Source organism: Dreissena polymorpha, chromosome 15 (assembly GCF_020536995.1).
Source record: "Dreissena polymorpha isolate Duluth1 chromosome 15, UMN_Dpol_1.0, whole genome shotgun sequence".
NCBI classification, from domain to species: domain Eukaryota; kingdom Metazoa; phylum Mollusca; class Bivalvia; order Myida; family Dreissenidae; genus Dreissena; species Dreissena polymorpha.
The window spans coordinates 40,836,817-40,861,062 of record NC_068369.1 but is presented as its reverse complement, the minus strand read 5'-3'; the positions used below and the strand labels follow the sequence as shown (position 1 = coordinate 40,861,062).

At 35.6% G+C, this 24,246-nt stretch overlaps 1 protein-coding gene across 1 annotated transcript in view; it reads left to right on the top strand.

Annotated features, from left to right (window-relative positions):
- Positions 1–24,246, top strand: part of LOC127860464 (bromodomain adjacent to zinc finger domain protein 2B-like) — a 232,918-nt gene that overhangs the window by 73,632 nt on the left and 135,040 nt on the right.

The following is a 24,246-nucleotide window of genomic DNA, read 5'->3' as shown; positions in this document are numbered from 1 at the left end:
GCAATTACTTTTTTCGTTGATTCAATACAAGTTGGTTAAAAACTAGGCTAGTGAATAGCTCCTACTATCTATAAGTCTACTCACTAACTGAATAGAATGAACCGGTAAATATGCTGTAATTTGTTTATATACAACTCACATGATGTCATATTTTAATCAATATGGTTGCATGCGTATATCGTACAGACACAAAACCACATAATCTGCTTGTACATAATAAAACATATGTGCGTGTTTCTATGCATATTCTATCTAACTCCAATGTATACGGAGAATTGTAAATAATGTGTAATAACGATTGTTTTGCGAACACGAATATAGCATTCCTCCGACTAAAGACCTCGCGATTACGTCCATTATGACGGACTGGTTTTAACCAAATTGCACACGCTACTGTGACACAACATGTCTCGACCACGCTGACGATTTTGGTAACTGAATACTATTTGCAAGTAGTGCATCGTAGTTTGTGGTTGTTCATACACCAAGTCACTGTCATTGTTGAAGATACCTAATACTTACGTAATACCTCGTAAAAGTCATGTGTCGCGTTGTGACTATTCAAAGACCCGAATGTTTTCGTCCGAAGGAAGATGTACTGCCATACAAATCACAACCTACAGTTGACGTTCGAAGAGCTTATACGTTGTGTCATTTATAAATCTATTAATTATCATAACTATGTAACTATCACTTGAAGAGATTTCTGGGTTACCTCCCCTGTAATACTAACATGGAAAAACTTGCTCGTCTTTAAAATATATTTACGCGCAACATTTTTGAACATTTTAACCTACTAATATATAAGACAATAATCAGAAATATGGCTTTTAATATGTAGTTCATAGTGTAATTTATTGCACGGGTGGGCGACGCCATTTTTGTTCATGTAATAATCGGATACGTGATCGACAAAAGCACGAGGACATATGTTTACATAAGGGGATTAAGTGAATATACACGGGCTATCGCCAATTTCAGTAACTATACTGAGCAAATTAAATATGGCAAACGTCGAACACACAGCTCGTCAACTCGACCCACCAGAAATCGAAGATGTAAATAAGAAACGAAAAGCAACGAGTGTACCCAGCGTGAGTGAAGCTGACACGAGTGTAGTTATAGCCTAATAGGCGAAACAGAACAAAAAAATCGAAGCAACGTAAAAAGAAATCAAAAATAAATCCGGAAAATGAGGTCAAAGAGATCATTGAACAGAGTGAAACGGATGAAGATGAAAGTAATTGGATGAAAAAAGGATTGGCGGAAATCAACAAAAAAACTCAGTAATGACCAAGAATGATAGCGGGCTGATAAGCATTATGAGAGAACTAGTTAACGAGATGAAAGATGAACTGTTAAAGAACTCGGGCCGTTATGCTCCCTGCGGGCCGATTATCACTGCCCGGCCCGGCTCAGCCGTGTATTATCCTCTAAATATTAAACGGCAGATTTAGCGATGTCAATGGTGAAATTACGTGCACAGCAAATGATGGATCAAACATAGTGGACTATTTTATAGCGTCATCGGCACTTTTCGAGCGAATAATTGACTTCAAAGTTGACAATTTAGACATTTCGGACCTTTTCCCTATAGTCTGTGAATTTGCATTTGGCACCACAGACTTCATTGACGACGATCCACTAGCAAGTACAGATATACACCTAAAGCTGTTTGACACGTTCAACTGGCAGGAGTCTACAAAAGCTGCATTTGTACAGACGTTCGAAGAAATATTTGACGTGTTTATGAGCACCACTGGTATGGATATTGGCAATAGTTTGAACGGTTTTGTGGCATTATTTAAAAACGCTGATCAATGTATGAAGCGCGCTTATCCAAGACCTAAAACAAACAAACGAAACACTACAAATAAACAACCCGAGTGGTGGGCCGAGGTCTGTACTAAAGCGAAATATGACAAATATCATAATTTACGCCGATACCGCCGCACAAACTCTAAGCATGATTTGGACATATATCTTACAAGTAAAAATGTGTTCAAAAACCTCTGTCGTGCAAAATGTTTCTCTCTTAAGAGGCAACGGAGAAATTTGCTAATTGAAAATAGTAAAAACCCAAGGTGTTTTTGGAAAAGTATTAAACATGCTAGTGGCAGAGAGAACTATAATACATACCTTACTATATATAGTAACACATTTGTACAGTTTTTCATGCCATTATCACTATTGCGGGAGCATTATAAATTATCGGCCCTCACGCGAGCACAGGTGAAGGGTGCGTGGCCAAGTCACTTTAACACTATCAATTTGTCATAAAACAACATTTTTTATCATATTGACCAAAAAAAAAATTTTTTTTTTCTGATATGTTATATATGAACAAGGTAGGTATCTCTTGACACAGGAAAATCACCTTCATCAACATTTTATGCGATTTATTGCATAAATGGCGGTCGATTTTCGTAAACTATGTACCATTTTGTTGGGAAAGGTTGCCTCGTGACGAAAAATGACCACAAACGGCTACTTGCCGACATAAACTACAAGAAACTATTTCTCGAACTCGAAGAATTGCTAGGTCGGCGTCGATCTGACCGATAGTTCAGTGCCGATTTTACAAGAGTAAAACTATCGAAATACCACAGCTACCGAACATAATACGCATTAATACAATAAACAAATAAGAGTTTATCAACTTACAACACAGATTTGTCCTTTTGTTTGCGTTCTTACCTCGAAATCGTTGTAAATCGGGAATTGTTTATCGGCAATTTCGAGTCAAGCTCCATGTCATCAGACGCTTACAAGGTGAAGGTCGCGGGGTGTGTAAGTTTCGGAGCGCTTCTAAATTCTTCCTAACAATAATTCGGCGCAATATTTAAAACGTCAACACTGTTTTCTCACACAAGTATTTGTTCAAGTATTTGTTCACAAAAATGACAATCATTACTTGGTAAGTTATGTATGTTATCCGTTCATTAATTATTTAAATAATGTGCAATGTTGACACATTGAATAATATTTATAAATAGAAAAACTTTTTATTCACACTGTTTGCAGAAGAACAATGACCCTTCACGTTGGACCTTTTACATTTCAAATGGTGTGAAAGACCAGCACACAAACGATGGATCCAGCCTTAACACTTGTCACATTGAATCCATTGATTAGCTATGACTCCTTTGTATGTGGGATTTGTTTTCTTGATACAGACAAGGCACAGAACATCATCATTTTCCTCCACTGGAGAGTTGTCACTGTCAGAATCCGACACATTTTTTCTCTTTCTAGTTTCAACTTGTGAAGAAGTACTTGGTTGATCTATGTCAATTACTGTTGGACTTTTTTTGGAAATCTTTTTACGTGGCTTTTTTCACCTTTGGTAGACACCAAAATTTGTTTTCTGTGTGACATTTTCTTTTTTATTTGAAAATTGTCCAGAATGTCTTTTCTAAATTGATTTATCATAACCATCAAACAGTTTTTAATTAATTTTGTATAAATAATGTGAATATGTTTTTCAAAATCTTGATTGTCAATAATTCTATTAAAAATGCCAACAGTCTTCTGACAACTGTCTTTCACAGCAGTATAAACTGGTGATATAAATCTTGATTTTCAACTAAAATGTTCTTTGTATATTCGAACATATTTTCACCATGTTTTTTTAGGTTTTCGTCAACCAATAATTTTAAGGATTGTTTAGTGATAGAACAATAGAAATTATACAGTGAATCAGGGATGTTGGTACGCGATCTGTTTTGATTTTGCCTCCTACTAATATCTAACATGGTTTCTGGCATGCTTGTGTCTTGCTCTTGTACTCTTAAACTGTCCAGAATATTTGCACTTATAACAGCTTCCTGAAACATATCTGCTTTGTCTGTTTGGTACATGGTACTTCTTTTCTTTTGTATATATTTGTAGTGTAGCTTTGCGATACAGTAACCACCAAAATCACGTACTCTTGCCTGTGCTGCACTGGTGATTTTTCTTTCTGTGCTTTTTTTACTTGTAATTGGGATCATTGCAGCTTGTTTTTTAAGTATATATATATTCGAACCGAATTTGTAATATTAAAAGACGCATGTAAATGTTCCTCTGTAAATACTTCATTATAAAAGAATGACAAACAACTCATTCTGTACTAAGCACTTGTCTGATAAACATGCATCTTTGAGTAAAATTCTGTTAGCTTATGTGCAGAAACAGGTGCCACATTACTTGCATCAATTTTTAAACTTTCCATGAACGACATAATTTTTTAATATATAATTTTCACAAAGTGTTCAAATTTCTCCCTATCAATATTACTTACAATATTGTTTGCTTTCAACTGCATTGGTGTTACAACATTTTCACATTTTAAATTCTGTAAAATTGCATCTAAATCTAAATCTTCAGGCAACTGAATGTTTTCAGTTTGAAGTTCATCGATACTTTTGATGATGTTGTCAAATTCTTCATCGAATTCTTCAGAGGTACTTTCATTTTCACCAATGTCAATATCAGCCTCTGATGTAAGCAGGTTCTCAACTGTAACGTTTGAAAGCGCAGCATTATCTTCCCTTGTTCTGAAACAGATGACATGTTATAAGCTTTAATTTCTCAATGTAAGATGTAGACAAAATATTTATTTTAACCACTATGTACATTTTTTTATTAATGTTATAGGCCCTTAAGTCCCATATTTTTCTTATTTTGACAACAGGTAACAGATTAAAAAAAGAAAAATTTGATTTTAAGAAAATTGAAAATAACCGCACTGATTTCAGTGATTTTTACTTGTTGAGTCAAAACAATAAACACAGAGTTCTAAATACATGTATCAACTGGACATGTGCGTAAAGTGTCGTCCAAGATTAGCCTGTGCAGTCCGCACAGGCTATTCAGTGACGAAACTTTCCGCCGAAATTAGATTTTTGCTAAGAAGAGACTTCATTAAAACGAAAAATGTCATAAAAGCGGAAGGTTTCGTCTCTGATGATTAGCCTGTGCGGACTGCACAGGCTAATCTGGGATGACACTTTACGCACATGCATTATGCCTAATTTTCTCAGAACATGACACATATATATGAGCCTGGCTCTGTGAAAAGGGGGTTTTATGTTCCTGTCAAACCAATCAAAAATGAGAAATCACCTGGCTGAGGATTTTCTGAACGCTTAAATGTTAAATTTAATGTAACAGTATCAGCAGTACTTAGGAGAGAAGGGAAAAGTCCTCACCGGTGTTATCGAGCTTCTTCAACAAACATCGCTTATGATAAGAATATTCAGAGACATGAAGCCAATTATAACCACTGATGAATCTAGGCTAACTGACTTAATGATTGTTTCCAAGTGGTTCAAGGACGGGAAACATATGCCATGAACTGTGAAATAGTTCCTAAAAACATAAGGGCAAAGAAAATCATATCCATACAATGTCACGAGGACATTCAATCCTGTGCTATTGGATTTGTTGAGCTGTGCCAGATGCTTATATCAGCAGAGTTCAAAGTGCGTATCACTCCTGGCCTTGTAAACTCTGACGCAGTTGAAAACCTGTTCAACCAACAGAGGTCTACCTACAATGGTGCTAATACCAATCCCAATGCGCTACAGTACATGAGATCTTTGAACAGCACTCTCCTTGAACAAACTACTGTATCCCAAAAAGCCAATGCCGGCAAGAATCGTTCAGCAGCCCTGCCCTTCAACTGCACACTGACTAGCGAACCGACAAATAAAAGGAAGTCAACATCTGGGATTGGATTAGGTGAAAAAATCAAAGTCATACGATATTAGCTGAGGGTAAGCTCTACTAAAGTGCAGGATCATATGGGATGGAGGTCAGCACAGAGAAGTCGAAGATCATGGTGAATAGCACAAACAACACCACCTAGGGACCGTCAAACAACGAAAGCTTGCTTGGTTTGGACACGTGGCAAGGCACAACTCACTGTGCAATACTGTGCTATTGGTTTGACAGAAACATGTGTTCATTTGTAACCCTAGAAGGAGGTCACCGTCGAGGTCATCAGAAGAAAAGCTGGATGGAAAATGTTAAAGAATGGACATCCCTTCCCATTGTTTAGCAACTCATAGCAGACCACGAAACAACAAAAGCTGGCTTGGTTTGGACACGTCACCAGACACGACTCACTGTGCAAGACTGTGCTATTGGTTTCACAGGAACATGTGTACATGTGTAACCCTAGAAGGATGTCGCCTTCTAGGTCATCAGAAGAAAAGCTGAATGGAAAATGTGAAAAAGTGGACATCCATTCCCAATGATGAGCTACTTCTAGCAGCCCACAAAGACCTGACTGGCGGAGAATTTGTGTGGCGGCGTCCCCCCCCCCCCCCAGTGTTGTTTTACATAATTGCAGGATTCTAATTTAACATTTCAGCTGCAAAATTGAATAGTAAGTGACGTAATATATACATAGAAGTTATTCTGCAACAGCTGTGATCTGTCAGAAATGGCCTTGTAGTATTGTCACGTTGAATGAAGTCTTGAACTACAGAGGGTTGCTTCAAACAAACACTGGGCGCGAAGTTCACCACTCTCACTCCATCTGTGGTACGCGCCCTTCCCAGTGCTACTCCAAGTTGGCCCGGCTTAAATATGCCTTTACAATTGATTTCCACACTGAAGAGAAACCAATTTTAAAATAATCACAATTATTATCTACAATTATGTTTTAAGGAAATACAGTTTATAAATATTGATACCATTAGAATTTTTTAGCTATACATGTATGACAAATGTATTTTAACATGTTTTCTTTTAATTGCCGATTTTATAAGGCATTTTTAAGATCTACACATAAACAAATCTTTACATGACACTTAATGAAAATTAATTACCATGGTAAGCTGACAAGAAAAAAAATCATGTTAATTTAAATGAAGGTGATACAGGAAAACATTATAATAAAGTATGAGCAATATGTTATATAAAAAATGACTAGAGTTTTACCTTTCAAGGGTCATGCCTTGCGACTTGTGGATACTAATGGCAAAAGCAAGCTTCAATGGATACTGCTCTCGAACAGCAACATCATGGTTCTTTGAAGGACTGAAAACTGTTTCATTAAAGGCATGTTAATTTAAAGAAATGCAGAACTGATCTTACGCGTCGTTGAAAGTATGTTATATCAATATTCATCATTTGTTGGGTCAAGGTAAACAAAGGAAATTAACACGGGCAAAAAGTTGTATAAAAAATGTTTTGTTTCCGTAAATTGATTGGCAGTACTCAGATAATTATATTTTACTATGTAATAATGTAACATAAATTAAGTGTGTTGATTTAATTAAACATACCAGAACATTTCATTCTTGGAACAGGAACCGATTTCTCTCCAAATTTAACAATTGGACCCTCTTCCGTAATTGCAGACACCTCGCCTTTCAGTCCATTCACCAGCTTATCGCTGAGGTTCCTCATCAGAATAACAGGGGCTCCAAATTTTAACCAAAGATGTTTTGGTATAATCATTTGTGATAGAAAATTCCGTTCACAAGTGTCTGCGGACAGGAATTCATACAGCTGTCCTGGAAATTCCATAATTCTAGTACGGTTGTATTCGTCAACTTGTTCATTTGTTGAAAAAAGTTTAGTTGCAGCATCTGGGCTCTGTAACTGTCGGGCAAGGCTTTTAATAAATTCAACACAATCACTGGTTGGATTACCCATAGAACATTGTACAATAGCGTCTATCAGCTTGCGTTCACTTTGTCTGACAACTTGCCTAAGCTCCAACCTGTGTGTTATTACTTCAAATAATGGACTTAAAAAACAAAATTCACCATTGTCACTGAAAATAGGGTTAGAAACTGGGGGTAGTTGGCGAACATCACCGGCTAAAATGAGTTGAGTGCCACCAAATGGCAAGTTTGAGTTTTTTTATCCTACAAATAGTCCAGACATTCAAATAATTTTCTACTCATCATGGAGCATTCATCAATGATTAAGATATCAGTTTCAATAATTCTTTGTTTACATTCCATGTAATGTCTATTGTGTTGTACTAATTCTGCAATTTCCTTTTTATTATTTCGTCCGTCGCCATATCCGGACCACTTGTGGATGGTCATGTCATCCGGATAAGCAACGCACGCGGTGCCTGTTGTTGCTGTGACAGACAGTATTTTAGGTGTCTTTTTGATAGTGTCAATGATTTGCTTGATAACATACGACTTTCCCGTTCCTGCAGGGCCATGAATTAAAATGTTGTGGCCTTCCAGCGCCCTTTGAACTGCTAGATTTTGTTCTTCGTTAAGCGACATTTGTGATTCTTTACGTAACTGCGATAAACGTAAATAAATACGGTTCTCTGTTTCAGGTATTCGGTAACTCGGATGCGCGGAACCAATCGGTGTATAAATATCGTAAGGTGAAGGTCGTTCTGCAAGCGCCTCCCGTTACCCTAATCATCGTACACAATTGAAAGTAAACATTCAAACATAACGATTATATTAGTGTTTGGTGTGATCAAAAGGACAAATCTGTGTTGTAAGTTGATAAACTATTATTTGTTTATTGTATTAATGCGTATTATGTTCGGTAGCTGTGGTATTTCGATAGTTTTACTCTTGTAAAATCGGCACTGAACTTTCGGTCAGATCGACGCCGACCTAGCATTTCTTCGAGTTCTAGACGTAGTTTCTTGTAGTTTATGTCGGCAAGTAGCCGTTTGTGGTCATTTTTCGTCACGAGGCAACCTTTCTACCTAAATCTACCTAAAGCTGTTTGACACGTTCAACTGGCAGGAGTCTACAAAAGCTGCATTTGTACAGACGTTCGAAGAAATATTTGACGTGTTTATGAGCACCACTGGTATGGATATTGGCAATAGTTTGAACGGTTTTGTGGCATTATTTAAAAACGCTGATCAATGTATGAAGCGCGCTTATCCAAGACCTAAAACAAACAAACGAAACACTACAAATAAACAACCCGAGTGGTGGGCCGAGGTCTGTACTAAAGCGAAATATGACAAATATCATAATTTACGCCGATACCGCCGCACAAACTCTAAGCATGATTTGGACATATATCTTACAAGTAAAAATGTGTTCAAAAACCTCTGTCGTGCAAAATGTTTCTCTCTTAAGAGGCAACGGAGAAATTTGCTAATTGAAAATAGTAAAAACCCAAGGTGTTTTTGGAAAAGTATTAAACATGCTAGTGGCAGAGAGAACTATAATACATACCTTACTATATATAGTAACACATTTGTACAGTTTTTCATGCCATTATCACTATTGCGGGAGCATTATAAATTATCGGCCCTCACGCGAGCACAGGTGAAGGGTGCGTGGCCAAGTCACTTTAACACTATCAATTTGTCATAAAACAACATTTTTTATCATATTGACCAAAAAAAAAATTTTTTTTTTCTGATATGTTATATATGAACAAGGTAGGTATCTCTTGACACAGGAAAATCACCTTCATCAACATTTTATGCGATTTATTGCATAAATGGCGGTCGATTTTCGTAAACTATGTACCATTTTGTTGGGAAAGGTTGCCTCGTGACGAAAAATGACCACAAACGGCTACTTGCCGACATAAACTACAAGAAACTATTTCTCGAACTCGAAGAATTGCTAGGTCGGCGTCGATCTGACCGATAGTTCAGTGCCGATTTTACAAGAGTAAAACTATCGAAATACCACAGCTACCGAACATAATACGCATTAATACAATAAACAAATAAGAGTTTATCAACTTACAACACAGATTTGTCCTTTTGTTTGCGTTCTTACCTCGAAATCGTTGTAAATCGGGAATTGTTTATCGGCAATTTCGAGTCAAGCTCCATGTCATCAGACGCTTACAAGGTGAAGGTCGCGGGGTGTGTAAGTTTCGGAGCGCTTCTAAATTCTTCCTAACAATAATTCGGCGCAATATTTAAAACGTCAACACTGTTTTCTCACACAAGTATTTGTTCAAGTATTTGTTCACAAAAATGACAATCATTACTTGGTAAGTTATGTATGTTATCCGTTCATTAATTATTTAAATAATGTGCAATGTTGACACATTGAATAATATTTATAAATAGAAAAACTTTTTATTCACACTGTTTGCAGAAGAACAATGACCCTTCACGTTGGACCTTTTACATTTCAAATGGTGTGAAAGACCAGCACACAAACGATGGATCCAGCCTTAACACTTGTCACATTGAATCCATTGATTAGCTATGACTCCTTTGTATGTGGGATTTGTTTTCTTGATACAGACAAGGCACAGAACATCATCATTTTCCTCCACTGGAGAGTTGTCACTGTCAGAATCCGACACATTTTTTCTCTTTCTAGTTTCAACTTGTGAAGAAGTACTTGGTTGATCTATGTCAATTACTGTTGGACTTTTTTTGGAAATCTTTTTACGTGGCTTTTTTCACCTTTGGTAGACACCAAAATTTGTTTTCTGTGTGACATTTTCTTTTTTATTTGAAAATTGTCCAGAATGTCTTTTCTAAATTGATTTATCATAACCATCAAACAGTTTTTAATTAATTTTGTATAAATAATGTGAATATGTTTTTCAAAATCTTGATTGTCAATAATTCTATTAAAAATGCCAACAGTCTTCTGACAACTGTCTTTCACAGCAGTATAAACTGGTGATATAAATCTTGATTTTCAACTAAAATGTTCTTTGTATATTCGAACATATTTTCACCATGTTTTTTTAGGTTTTCGTCAACCAATAATTTTAAGGATTGTTTAGTGATAGAACAATAGAAATTATACAGTGAATCAGGGATGTTGGTACGCGATCTGTTTTGATTTTGCCTCCTACTAATATCTAACATGGTTTCTGGCATGCTTGTGTCTTGCTCTTGTACTCTTAAACTGTCCAGAATATTTGCACTTATAACAGCTTCCTGAAACATATCTGCTTTGTCTGTTTGGTACATGGTACTTCTTTTCTTTTGTATATATTTGTAGTGTAGCTTTGCGATACAGTAACCACCAAAATCACGTACTCTTGCCTGTGCTGCACTGGTGATTTTTCTTTCTGTGCTTTTTTTACTTGTAATTGGGATCATTGCAGCTTGTTTTTTAAGTATATATATATTCGAACCGAATTTGTAATATTAAAAGACGCATGTAAATGTTCCTCTGTAAATACTTCATTATAAAAGAATGACAAACAACTCATTCTGTACTAAGCACTTGTCTGATAAACATGCATCTTTGAGTAAAATTCTGTTAGCTTATGTGCAGAAACAGGTGCCACATTACTTGCATCAATTTTTAAACTTTCCATGAACGACATAATTTTTTAATATATAATTTTCACAAAGTGTTCAAATTTCTCCCTATCAATATTACTTACAATATTGTTTGCTTTCAACTGCATTGGTGTTACAACATTTTCACATTTTAAATTCTGTAAAATTGCATCTAAATCTAAATCTTCAGGCAACTGAATGTTTTCAGTTTGAAGTTCATCGATACTTTTGATGATGTTGTCAAATTCTTCATCGAATTCTTCAGAGGTACTTTCATTTTCACCAATGTCAATATCAGCCTCTGATGTAAGCAGGTTCTCAACTGTAACGTTTGAAAGCGCAGCATTATCTTCCCTTGTTCTGAAACAGATGACATGTTATAAGCTTTAATTTCTCAATGTAAGATGTAGACAAAATATTTATTTTAACCACTATGTACATTTTTTTATTAATGTTATAGGCCCTTAAGTCCCATATTTTTCTTATTTTGACAACAGGTAACAGATTAAAAAAAGAAAAATTTGATTTTAAGAAAATTGAAAATAACCGCACTGATTTCAGTGATTTTTACTTGTTGAGTCAAAACAATAAACACAGAGTTCTAAATACATGTATCAACTGGACATGTGCGTAAAGTGTCGTCCAAGATTAGCCTGTGCAGTCCGCACAGGCTATTCAGTGACGAAACTTTCCGCCGAAATTAGATTTTTGCTAAGAAGAGACTTCATTAAAACGAAAAATGTCATAAAAGCGGAAGGTTTCGTCTCTGATGATTAGCCTGTGCGGACTGCACAGGCTAATCTGGGATGACACTTTACGCACATGCATTATGCCTAATTTTCTCAGAACATGACACATATATATGAGCCTGGCTCTGTGAAAAGGGGGTTTTATGTTCCTGTCAAACCAATCAAAAATGAGAAATCACCTGGCTGAGGATTTTCTGAACGCTTAAATGTTAAATTTAATGTAACAGTATCAGCAGTACTTAGGAGAGAAGGGAAAAGTCCTCACCGGTGTTATCGAGCTTCTTCAACAAACATCGCTTATGATAAGAATATTCAGAGACATGAAGCCAATTATAACCACTGATGAATCTAGGCTAACTGACTTAATGATTGTTTCCAAGTGGTTCAAGGACGGGAAACATATGCCATGAACTGTGAAATAGTTCCTAAAAACATAAGGGCAAAGAAAATCATATCCATACAATGTCACGAGGACATTCAATCCTGTGCTATTGGATTTGTTGAGCTGTGCCAGATGCTTATATCAGCAGAGTTCAAAGTGCGTATCACTCCTGGCCTTGTAAACTCTGACGCAGTTGAAAACCTGTTCAACCAACAGAGGTCTACCTACAATGGTGCTAATACCAATCCCAATGCGCTACAGTACATGAGATCTTTGAACAGCACTCTCCTTGAACAAACTACTGTATCCCAAAAAGCCAATGCCGGCAAGAATCGTTCAGCAGCCCTGCCCTTCAACTGCACACTGACTAGCGAACCGACAAATAAAAGGAAGTCAACATCTGGGATTGGATTAGGTGAAAAAATCAAAGTCATACGATATTAGCTGAGGGTAAGCTCTACTAAAGTGCAGGATCATATGGGATGGAGGTCAGCACAGAGAAGTCGAAGATCATGGTGAATAGCACAAACAACACCACCTAGGGACCGTCAAACAACGAAAGCTTGCTTGGTTTGGACACGTGGCAAGGCACAACTCACTGTGCAATACTGTGCTATTGGTTTGACAGAAACATGTGTTCATTTGTAACCCTAGAAGGAGGTCACCGTCGAGGTCATCAGAAGAAAAGCTGGATGGAAAATGTTAAAGAATGGACATCCCTTCCCATTGTTTAGCAACTCATAGCAGACCACGAAACAACAAAAGCTGGCTTGGTTTGGACACGTCACCAGACACGACTCACTGTGCAAGACTGTGCTATTGGTTTCACAGGAACATGTGTACATGTGTAACCCTAGAAGGATGTCGCCTTCTAGGTCATCAGAAGAAAAGCTGAATGGAAAATGTGAAAAAGTGGACATCCATTCCCAATGATGAGCTACTTCTAGCAGCCCACAAAGACCTGACTGGCGGAGAATTTGTGTGGCGGCGTCCCCCCCCCCCCCAGTGTTGTTTTACATAATTGCAGGATTCTAATTTAACATTTCAGCTGCAAAATTGAATAGTAAGTGACGTAATATATACATAGAAGTTATTCTGCAACAGCTGTGATCTGTCAGAAATGGCCTTGTAGTATTGTCACGTTGAATGAAGTCTTGAACTACAGAGGGTTGCTTCAAACAAACACTGGGCGCGAAGTTCACCACTCTCACTCCATCTGTGGTACGCGCCCTTCCCAGTGCTACTCCAAGTTGGCCCGGCTTAAATATGCCTTTACAATTGATTTCCACACTGAAGAGAAACCAATTTTAAAATAATCACAATTATTATCTACAATTATGTTTTAAGGAAATACAGTTTATAAATATTGATACCATTAGAATTTTTTAGCTATACATGTATGACAAATGTATTTTAACATGTTTTCTTTTAATTGCCGATTTTATAAGGCATTTTTAAGATCTACACATAAACAAATCTTTACATGACACTTAATGAAAATTAATTACCATGGTAAGCTGACAAGAAAAAAAATCATGTTAATTTAAATGAAGGTGATACAGGAAAACATTATAATAAAGTATGAGCAATATGTTATATAAAAAATGACTAGAGTTTTACCTTTCAAGGGTCATGCCTTGCGACTTGTGGATACTAATGGCAAAAGCAAGCTTCAATGGATACTGCTCTCGAACAGCAACATCATGGTTCTTTGAAGGACTGAAAACTGTTTCATTAAAGGCATGTTAATTTAAAGAAATGCAGAACTGATCTTACGCGTCGTTGAAAGTATGTTATATCAATATTCATCATTTGTTGGGTCAAGGTAAACAAAGGAAATTAACACGGGCAAAAAGTTGTATAAAAAATGTTTTGTTTCCGTAAATTGATTGGCAGTACTCAGATAATTATATTTTACTATGTAATAATGTAACATAAATTAAGTGTGTTGATTTAATTAAACATACCAGAACATTTCATTCTTGGAACAGGAACCGATTTCTCTCCAAATTTAACAATTGGACCCTCTTCCGTAATTGCAGACACCTCGCCTTTCAGTCCATTCACCAGCTTATCGCTGAGGTTCCTCATCAGAATAACAGGGGCTCCAAATTTTAACCAAAGATGTTTTGGTATAATCATTTGTGATAGAAAATTCCGTTCACAAGTGTCTGCGGACAGGAATTCATACAGCTGTCCTGGAAATTCCATAATTCTAGTACGGTTGTATTCGTCAACTTGTTCATTTGTTGAAAAAAGTTTAGTTGCAGCATCTGGGCTCTGTAACTGTCGGGCAAGGCTTTTAATAAATTCAACACAATCACTGGTTGGATTACCCATAGAACATTGTACAATAGCGTCTATCAGCTTGCGTTCACTTTGTCTGACAACTTGCCTAAGCTCCAACCTGTGTGTTATTACTTCAAATAATGGACTTAAAAAACAAAATTCACCATTGTCACTGAAAATAGGGTTAGAAACTGGGGGTAGTTGGCGAACATCACCGGCTAAAATGAGTTGAGTGCCACCAAATGGCAAGTTTGAGTTTTTTTATCCTACAAATAGTCCAGACATTCAAATAATTTTCTACTCATCATGGAGCATTCATCAATGATTAAGATATCAGTTTCAATAATTCTTTGTTTACATTCCATGTAATGTCTATTGTGTTGTACTAATTCTGCAATTTCCTTTTTATTATTTCGTCCGTCGCCATATCCGGACCACTTGTGGATGGTCATGTCATCCGGATAAGCAACGCACGCGGTGCCTGTTGTTGCTGTGACAGACAGTTTTTTAGGTGTCTTTTTGATAGTGTCAATGATTTGCTTGATAACATACGACTTTCCCGTTCCTGCAGGGCCATGAATTAAAATGTTGTGGCCTTCCAGCGCCCTTTGAACTGCTAGATTTTGTTCTTCGTTAAGCGACATTTGTGATTCTTTACGTAACTGCGATAAACGTAAATAAATACGGTTCTCTGTTTCAGGTATTCGGTAACTCGGATGCGCGGAACCAATCGGTGTATAAATATCGTAAGGTGAAGGTCGTTCTGCAAGCGCCTCCCGTTACCCTAATCATCGTACACAATTGAAAGTAAACATTCAAACATAACGATTATATTAGTGTTTGGTGTGATCAAAAGGACAAATCTGTGTTGTAAGTTGATAAACTATTATTTGTTTATTGTATTAATGCGTATTATGTTCGGTAGCTGTGGTATTTCGATAGTTTTACTCTTGTAAAATCGGCACTGAACTTTCGGTCAGATCGACGCCGACCTAGCATTTCTTCGAGTTCTAGACGTAGTTTCTTGTAGTTTATGTCGGCAAGTAGCCGTTTGTGGTCATTTTTCGTCACGAGGCAACCTTTCCCAACAAAATGGTGTTTACGAAAATCGACCGCCATTTAGGCAATAAATCGCATAAAATGTTGATGAAGGTGATTTTCCTGTGTCAAGAGATACCTAACTTGTTCATATATAACATATCAGATTTTTTTTTTCAATATGATAAAAAATGTTGTTTTATGACAAATTGATAGTGTTATTAAGTGACTTGGCCACGCGCCCTTCACCTGTGCACGCGAGGGCCAATTATTTATAATCGGCCCTCAGAATGTGTGCGCGTGACGTTCAACTGGAAAAAAATGGCGTCCACATCCAGTCTTAGCCATAAAAAAGTAAAACATCTAGGTTATTGTTCTACTCACCGAAGTTGTGTCATAACCATGTTTATTTTCGTCAAGTTTAATTTGCTTCCATGACGAGTTAAATTCTGAACACATTTCTTCATCGCAATCCATCTCTTCCATTTTAAAGCACTGGCTGTAGGCTAAGCAGGCAATCCTTTGTGGATAGTCTAGACATTCTTTGATCGACTGACAAGGGAACGACTTATTCATCAAAGAAATTACCCTTTCAATTCAACATCGAATTCATTCAAACAGTTAAAGAACACTTCACTTACACTTTTCTTAAATTTAATCCATCAATTATTCAACAAAACATCGCTTTATAATAAAGTTTATTCGTTATTCGACATTTTAACGAAATCGAAAATGCAGTCTCACCAGTTTCATTCCAGTTTTATATCCCAACACTGTTATTCACATTCATAATATTATAATAATCCATCGTAAACACACACACTAATCGTTCAATGCTTAAAAAATATTTAACTGTTAAATAAAAACACTCCAAGTCCGATTTGTTGTTGTCCTTAAATCCAAAAATCCAAACGTCTAGCTACTAGTAGTTTCGTCATTTAAATTACGTCACATGAGATACGTCATAAATTGCGTAATCAATTCAAAGAAAATACAGTCAGTTCCGAAAAGTCGCCAGTTTCGAAACAAATTACATTCCCTTTTACATTGAAAAATAAGTCTTACCACTTATGATTGAACAAATTGTACAGCCATGCACCTTAATATTTGATGATTTTTTACGCAACAAACCAGAAGAAAGTAGACAAATGTAAACAATCTGAATTGTCGAAACGCTCGCACACATATTTTCGAATGGCGGCAAAATCCTGTCTGCGCGATCGGTCATCGGAAATAAGAACACGTTTGTTTCTATAACGGATTGCCCATGGTAGGTGATCTTGGTATTGATTTGAAGGTAACTTATCAGGAAATAAAAAAACAATAAGATTTATACATTTTCAGTCAAACTGTGAATTTAGAGTATCGAAAATGACTCACTGCCATAGATGTCAGTTCCGAAACAGACATGAAGTAAACCAGGGGTAATCTCAAACGAATTTCTACCTGTCAAACATCGTTAAGTGATATTGTAAACTTTAGTATTGGCCTTTACACATGGCCTGGGATGAAATTCTATTATTTTTAATGCTTACTGCTTGAAAATAATTTAATTACATTTGGTCCCAACCAGCATTTGTTATATTGCATTATTGAATAGGAGACATGCTGTTGCTACTATGAAAACACGTGAGTAGAACTTACTAGAAGCAACAGGGGATTCAAAAATTTATGTAACCATTTATCTATGAGCATCTTACTATTTATTACTTTATACTGTTTGAAAATATAATTCAAGTTTATATTTTATTTCGTTATAATGCTTGAAGTTCCATTGCACTTTTATTTTTAAACACATATAAATACATGTATCACACCGCATACAGGGTGATAACAACATAATGTTTACCCGAGAATGGTTATGTTAACCTAACCCAGCTTTATCAACCTGTATGGGTTTGATATTTATGTTATTATACTGAACAAAGAAAACACAACAACTTAATATTAGAAAAACATTTGCGTGTTTATTCATTTACTATGCACTCTTACTCATACATTTCTGAATGCACGGACGTTTAAAAGGCAGGTTGCTGGTATGAACTCATAGACCAAGGAAAACAATGTATTCCAATTTAATTAAATCTGATTATAAAATTTAAATTTGTGTGATTTTATTTTTGTTTTAATTAAAAAATATATGCAAATGCCAGAAAGTAAATGAAGTAAATGCAGTATATTTTTATATTCTCTTGATGCGAAAAACTAGTAGTGCTATTTTCAGCTCCAAAAAAATGTGATAAAATAATGTCGCATGTGACTGTAATATGGGTAAATGAGAATTTGATATGTGCAAGTCGCATGAGATATAATTAAAATAGTAAGGCTTATATCATTATTTTTTTCAGTATTGTGAAGGACGCAGACGTGCCCCGATAGGCAATGGGGGAAATGCAGCAGCCCAGACCTTTCACCCATGCATCTGTGATGTGTTTAGCTCTAACGTTACTCATGTGAATTTATGAGTGTTGTACACTTGCCAAACTCTCTAGCAGTTGCTAATTTACCAAACTTTTCCTTATTTTATTTTAATTGGTTCCTAGTTTGTTTGTTTTTAGTTTTTACCAAAAGCTTGAATTCCTATTTGTCTAGAAATTGATGTAGTTATTTTTCATGGTCAGTTGTTCATATATTGAATTGATATGATTTGTGAGACTGGGTTCATCCCCTCTGAGAAAAGAACAACTAAGTATGGGTGAGAATATTTTAATAAAATATTTTAAATCCAGTCTAGGGGCACCAGTCTATATATGTCGTGTTTTAGGCAAGTAAGCCCATGTTCCACTTACATTTTGTGGAATAAGTTTGCACAAAACATCACTTTAAAGGGGCCTTTTCACAGATTTTGGCATTTTTTAAACTTATTCATTAAATGCTTTATATTGATAAATGTAAACATTGGATCATAAAAGCTCCAGTAAAAAATCAAGAAAAACATTAAAAAAAGGAAAAGAACATTGCCCGGAGCAGGTTTCGAACCAGTGACCCCTGGAGTCCTGCCAGAGTCCTGAAGTAAAAACGCTTTAGCCTACTGAGCTATTCCGCCGAGTACACATTCTGGATGTATTTTATACCTTATATAAGCAATCTTCGTAGTTTCACAAAATTTAACGACAAAAACAGAACTCTCTAAATTATTCAATCGTTTCGCGTTGCAACGCTTTATAATTTTTAGGTTTTAAAATCGTCAAAAGATGCATATAATGGCTATATAAGAGCATGGTTAATGTTCAGTATTACTGTTTCCTCACAAATATCATAACTAAAACGAAAACTTACGAATCTGAAACAACTTTTTTCAATTTTGTCAATTTACCAAAGCGTGAAAAGATCCCTTAAATGTTATTATATATATTTTACTTATCCTTTAAAATAGATTTTCTAAGTAAAGTGAGATTAAAACACCTTCATAAGCATATTTCCTGGATAAAGTTTACATGAATATTTACTAAAATAGAACCTTGACATGCATTGTGTGCTGTTGCTTCTTTATACATTTTCATAGTTTTGTGTGACAATACTGTATGGTATGCTATCCAGATTTGATTCATACGATATATTGTTTTATTATTTTATTTATTTATTTTTACTGTCATTTCGGTATCAGAAAATGCTGTCCTATACAAGCATTAACACTACATAGACATATGTATTTATATGTATTTTTATCACTGTCTTTTGCATTAAAATGTGCCATCCCTGTCAGAGCAGAGCAGGTCTGTTCAATTTATTGGATACTCCTTGAGAAAACTGGTCCTTGTTATTTGCATTAACTGTAATCTTAAATTATCATGTGCAACATACACAGGTTGAAATCGCTCATTATTTTCTGGTTTCATGTAATTGTTTGTTTAGAATCTCTAATTTGTGCTCTGAGAAATGAAACTTTCCTCTCAGAAAGCTTGTGTTGTCTCCAGTGGGCAGAGGCTAATCTAAGATAACATGGAGCAACATTAGATTGTATATTATAGTATATTTTATGAAAGTGCAAGTGTGTGATCTCAGGTAGGGAACCATTTTATTTCGTTTTATCTATTCCTACTTCTTGTTTTATATGTTGTTGCTTGGAAAAACAGTATGCTGTATATTGTAGTACATATGTATATTATATGCAGGTGCCCTTCATTGTGTGATCTCAGGTAGAGGTCCATTTAATTTTGTTTTGTTATTTTTTACTTTTTGCTTTTCTTTTATTGTAATGGTTTTTACAACACTTTGATCAAAAGCTAGTCTGGTTATATTGTTATGAACGTTAAATAAACTATTTTGACAGTTCAAGTTTGTTTTGAGACGATCCCTAGTCATAAAGTGCACCTTCTGTCATGTGATTCGCTATTGGAGAATATTAACCGGATGTGGAGAAAGGATTCGGTTTAGAAATAACATACACACTCATTTATATTTAGAACCAAATTCAAAATCAAGGTAAGCGAAGCATTGAGGTTAAAATTATATGTAATACGCCCTATATCCAAAATTAAAATCGATCGCCGTTTTAAAATATACATCGACCTGACTGTAAGTACGGAAAGCTGGTTCTTCATAAGTTTTAGTGAAGGACCAAAAAAAAGTATGATTTTATGACTCAAAACCTTGGCCCATCTATAATTTAGTATAAAAGTAAGATATATATTATAGACGTTAATACACGGCTGAGCCTCGGGCCGTTATGCTCCCTGCGGGCCGATTATCACTGCCCGGCCCGGTCCAGCCGTGTATTATCCTCTAAGTAATACTAACGTTATTGATGCTGATAATTGGCGGGAAATATTTTGAGAAATTGTTCTCTGACATTAATGATAATCATGTCTACGAAAATAGTTTCGTTTCTGTAAGAGACACTAGAGACAATAATATATTATACTGCGAAATAACTGATAATGAAATTATGACCAGCCTGAAATCATTACGCAGTGGATGTGCTGTAGGACCGGACGGTACATGTATTGAAATGTACAAACATACAATACACGTTACACTGCCTTATATAAAGACACTGTTTAACTATGTTTTATCAACCGGACATTTTCCAGTGGATTGGTGCGAGAGCCTGATTGCTCCGATACACAAGAAATGATCTAAATCGGATCCAAATAACTTTAGAGCTGTCTCGGTGGCAAAAAGCTTGGGTAAAGTTTTTATGAAAATACTTGGTTCTCGATTGACACGATAGGCTGATCGGTGAAGCAATCGACGAGTCACAAGGGGGATTTAGATCTGGCTATAGTACAACGGACAATATGTTTAACTTAAGCGCTATTATTCAAAAATATATAACAAAACGACGAGGAAGAGTATACGTATTTTTATTAACTATTGCATTAATCCCATTTTCCCTAAAAGCAGCCAATATGTACAGATTTCAATGATAAACTCGCCAATGTCGTCGCACAAGCTGTAAAACACTAGACTGGCTAATGTCATCGCACAAGCTGTTTAACACTATTGATTACATACACACACTCTGCTGTCTGCAGTGTACCAGTGGAGTATAAACAGACAGATGTGGTGGTTATCGGTCCTTGCGTAGTTAACAGCAGACTGACTTGTAAAACTCCATCTACATTAGTTGCCCGCTAGCGCGACCAAATAAAAGGTAATGCGAACAATCAATGAAGTGCAGCATGTAGCAAATCGGAAGCGAAAGCTTAGGTCGTTTAATTAGAAAATAGACACCGGTAGTCCCGAAAATCCCCATGAAGGGTCAGTGTGTATTGTCAGCTCAAGTTCCAGCAATTCAGAACGTACTTTACTTGCCAGATTATTACAAGATTCGGCACCTTGAATAACGGGGCACAAACACATATTCAATAATTCAATATAAAGAATTTCAATTTATTTACTTGTTCTGTTAAAAAACACACTATGCTCAAATCAAGAATACCAATTCATCGTTGTAAATACATAAAAACTGTATGAACAAGTCAGAAATCTTTACTCAACGGATCTTTCTACGGTAAATAAATAACAGAACGAACATTTAACAATTACGATATTAAATAAGATCTAGAGTTTTGTTTAGACGAAATCAACATGACAATACATTATCAAAATAACAGCAAAAGTGGAAATGTATATAAATGCGTTTCCACTGTATTGGGGCCATTTATCCTTTAGCTTTTAAAATAGTATTCCAAAATAAAAACCATCCAGGAGGGAATAATAATACTTATTTTCAAAGGGGAAGGGGTCGATGAAATGCTCCGATAAACATGAACACATTCATAAAAACAAGATCGGTACCCAAAAGCGAAAAGCAAAAATCGACCGTGGATTGTATTTTACATTTCATTCAATTCTCTTAAATAATGAAGTTGATGATGCATGACCTTATTTTATTGCTAATATAAGTATGCTTTGACAATGTACATTGTACACGTATAAATGAATATGTATTGTCTTGTATTGAGTTAGAATTTTTAATTGATTGACTGGAGATGACGTATACATGTAAAGGATGCACATTTTCGCAAAAAGCTGTAGATATTGAATTAGAAAACATCTAGTCAAGCATCTTGTTTGTAACCATCAATACCTGCCTCAATGGAGGTACATTTTGTATTATAGTGTTTTAACAGCATTCGAATAGTATCCCTTTTACTACAAAACGTATTGAAGACAAATAACTACTGCGTACTTGACGTGAATTCATAAACGTTTACAACATATTTAGCTTACGTTCGTGCTCATCGTTAAACACTATTTTATATAACCACTAGTGATTTAAAATACCACCACTCATCCACAGCAAAACATATCCTTCATATATTTCTGATTTAGAAGACAACTGCGAAAGCCTCTTGTTAGAACGACATATACCAACTGAAGGGCAGTAACTTGTATTTCGGTATTTATTCAGTATAGGATTTGAGTCCCTTGACGTAATCTCGCATTCAATTGATATGACTTCAACAATTTGCACGGTAGTGTCAGGCAAGCTATTGGCGGTTTAATAATCTTAATAAATTCATTTGCTATGGCAAAATAAATTGAATAAGTTTTGTTTCTATAAAAACATAACAATTTGAGCACTTAATGTCGAATTAAATGATTACATTTGTGTTTGCAATATTAAACTTAAATGCTGCACTGCGTTAATTTTTTGGTAGCGTCTATGGTTATGCGGCCATGTTGATATGCACAACTAGATAGGCAAGATGAACCGACTGACGTAATGATATCTGTTCTGACTGCTACGTCGTATGTATTTTGTTTGGCAATGTACTTACGTTTTTGCCAATACAATTGACTTGACTTGGCTACAATAGGTTCAACAAAACGATTTGAAGCTACCCACCCTCGTTTTTGACACGTCAGTTCTTATATATTCGAAAATTTGAAATTGTTTATTTTACACATGGAAAAAATATAAAACATTACCTGCATTCAGTACATTGTGTTTGGTAAAAGCTATTGGAATGTCAATTTATGTTAATTGAAACGTAGTGTTGATTGACTTTGTTACAGCGTAAAGCATTTTCGAGCTCTAGTAAGTTTTACATACTCTTTTAAGGTAAAAACATTTTACTACAAAATAGTTATGCTTGTACAAGACAAAGATTCTAAATCTAAGTGAAAATAAAACATGCATGCCTAGGGCAATGATGCCCCATATTCCAATTGGGTCACCGTTTTGCAGCCACATTTTAGTTTTGATCTCTTAATGTGACCTTAAGCTCTGAGTAATGAGACGAATATTACCATCAGCCTCCTGATGGAAGTCATTTATACAATACTTCAGTTTACTACGTAAGAAGACACAAGTTGCTGCATTAGTTGTTTAAAATGTATTTGATAATAAAATGTCAATTTCTTTTTTGGATGTTCATGCTAGGTGATATTTCAAGTTACGCTTTTGCTAGGCTTTTGCTACAAGTTAAGTATTCGGAACATGATTCGTTTTGTTTGTAGCCACGTAAGTATAACGATATTTTTCATTTTGTTGATATATCGATTATTATTTTTTTAGTAAAAGGATGCATTAATGTCACGAACACTTGCACACTTTGGGTTAACGGCGCTAGTACTTGTAAAAAAACTGTGTCTCCCTTTACAGAGAAATAAAACTAGTTACCAATCAAACGTATTCTTTTAAACTGCAATAAAACTATTTGGAGCATTCAAAATGTATATATAACAGTTTTTTTTCAGAAACAAATAATACTAACAATATATGCATACATACATATATGTAAATGTGTGACAAAGATGCAATAAACAAAACAATTATATTCGCGACACGGCTGTATGTTGTGTACAGTTCTATGTAAAGCTCGTATCCGCGATATTTCATTTCGATGATTTTTAAAACAAGCAGACATTACCTGAAGGCAGAAAGGTCAGAATTAGTTGGTTGACAGTGAAACTAAATAAAGGAAAATCTGCAAATAGAGGGAGGACTATTTGTGTCGAGTCAATTAAAACACATACAAAAAAGTCTTCTTGAATAACCCTTATACTTTTTCAATAATTGTTCTATACAGTTGTACTTTTTGCCACTGTAACGCAACATACATGCTAGCTATTGTACTGCTTTAATTGTGTCACTATTTCTGTTGTAAGATCGCACACCACTCACA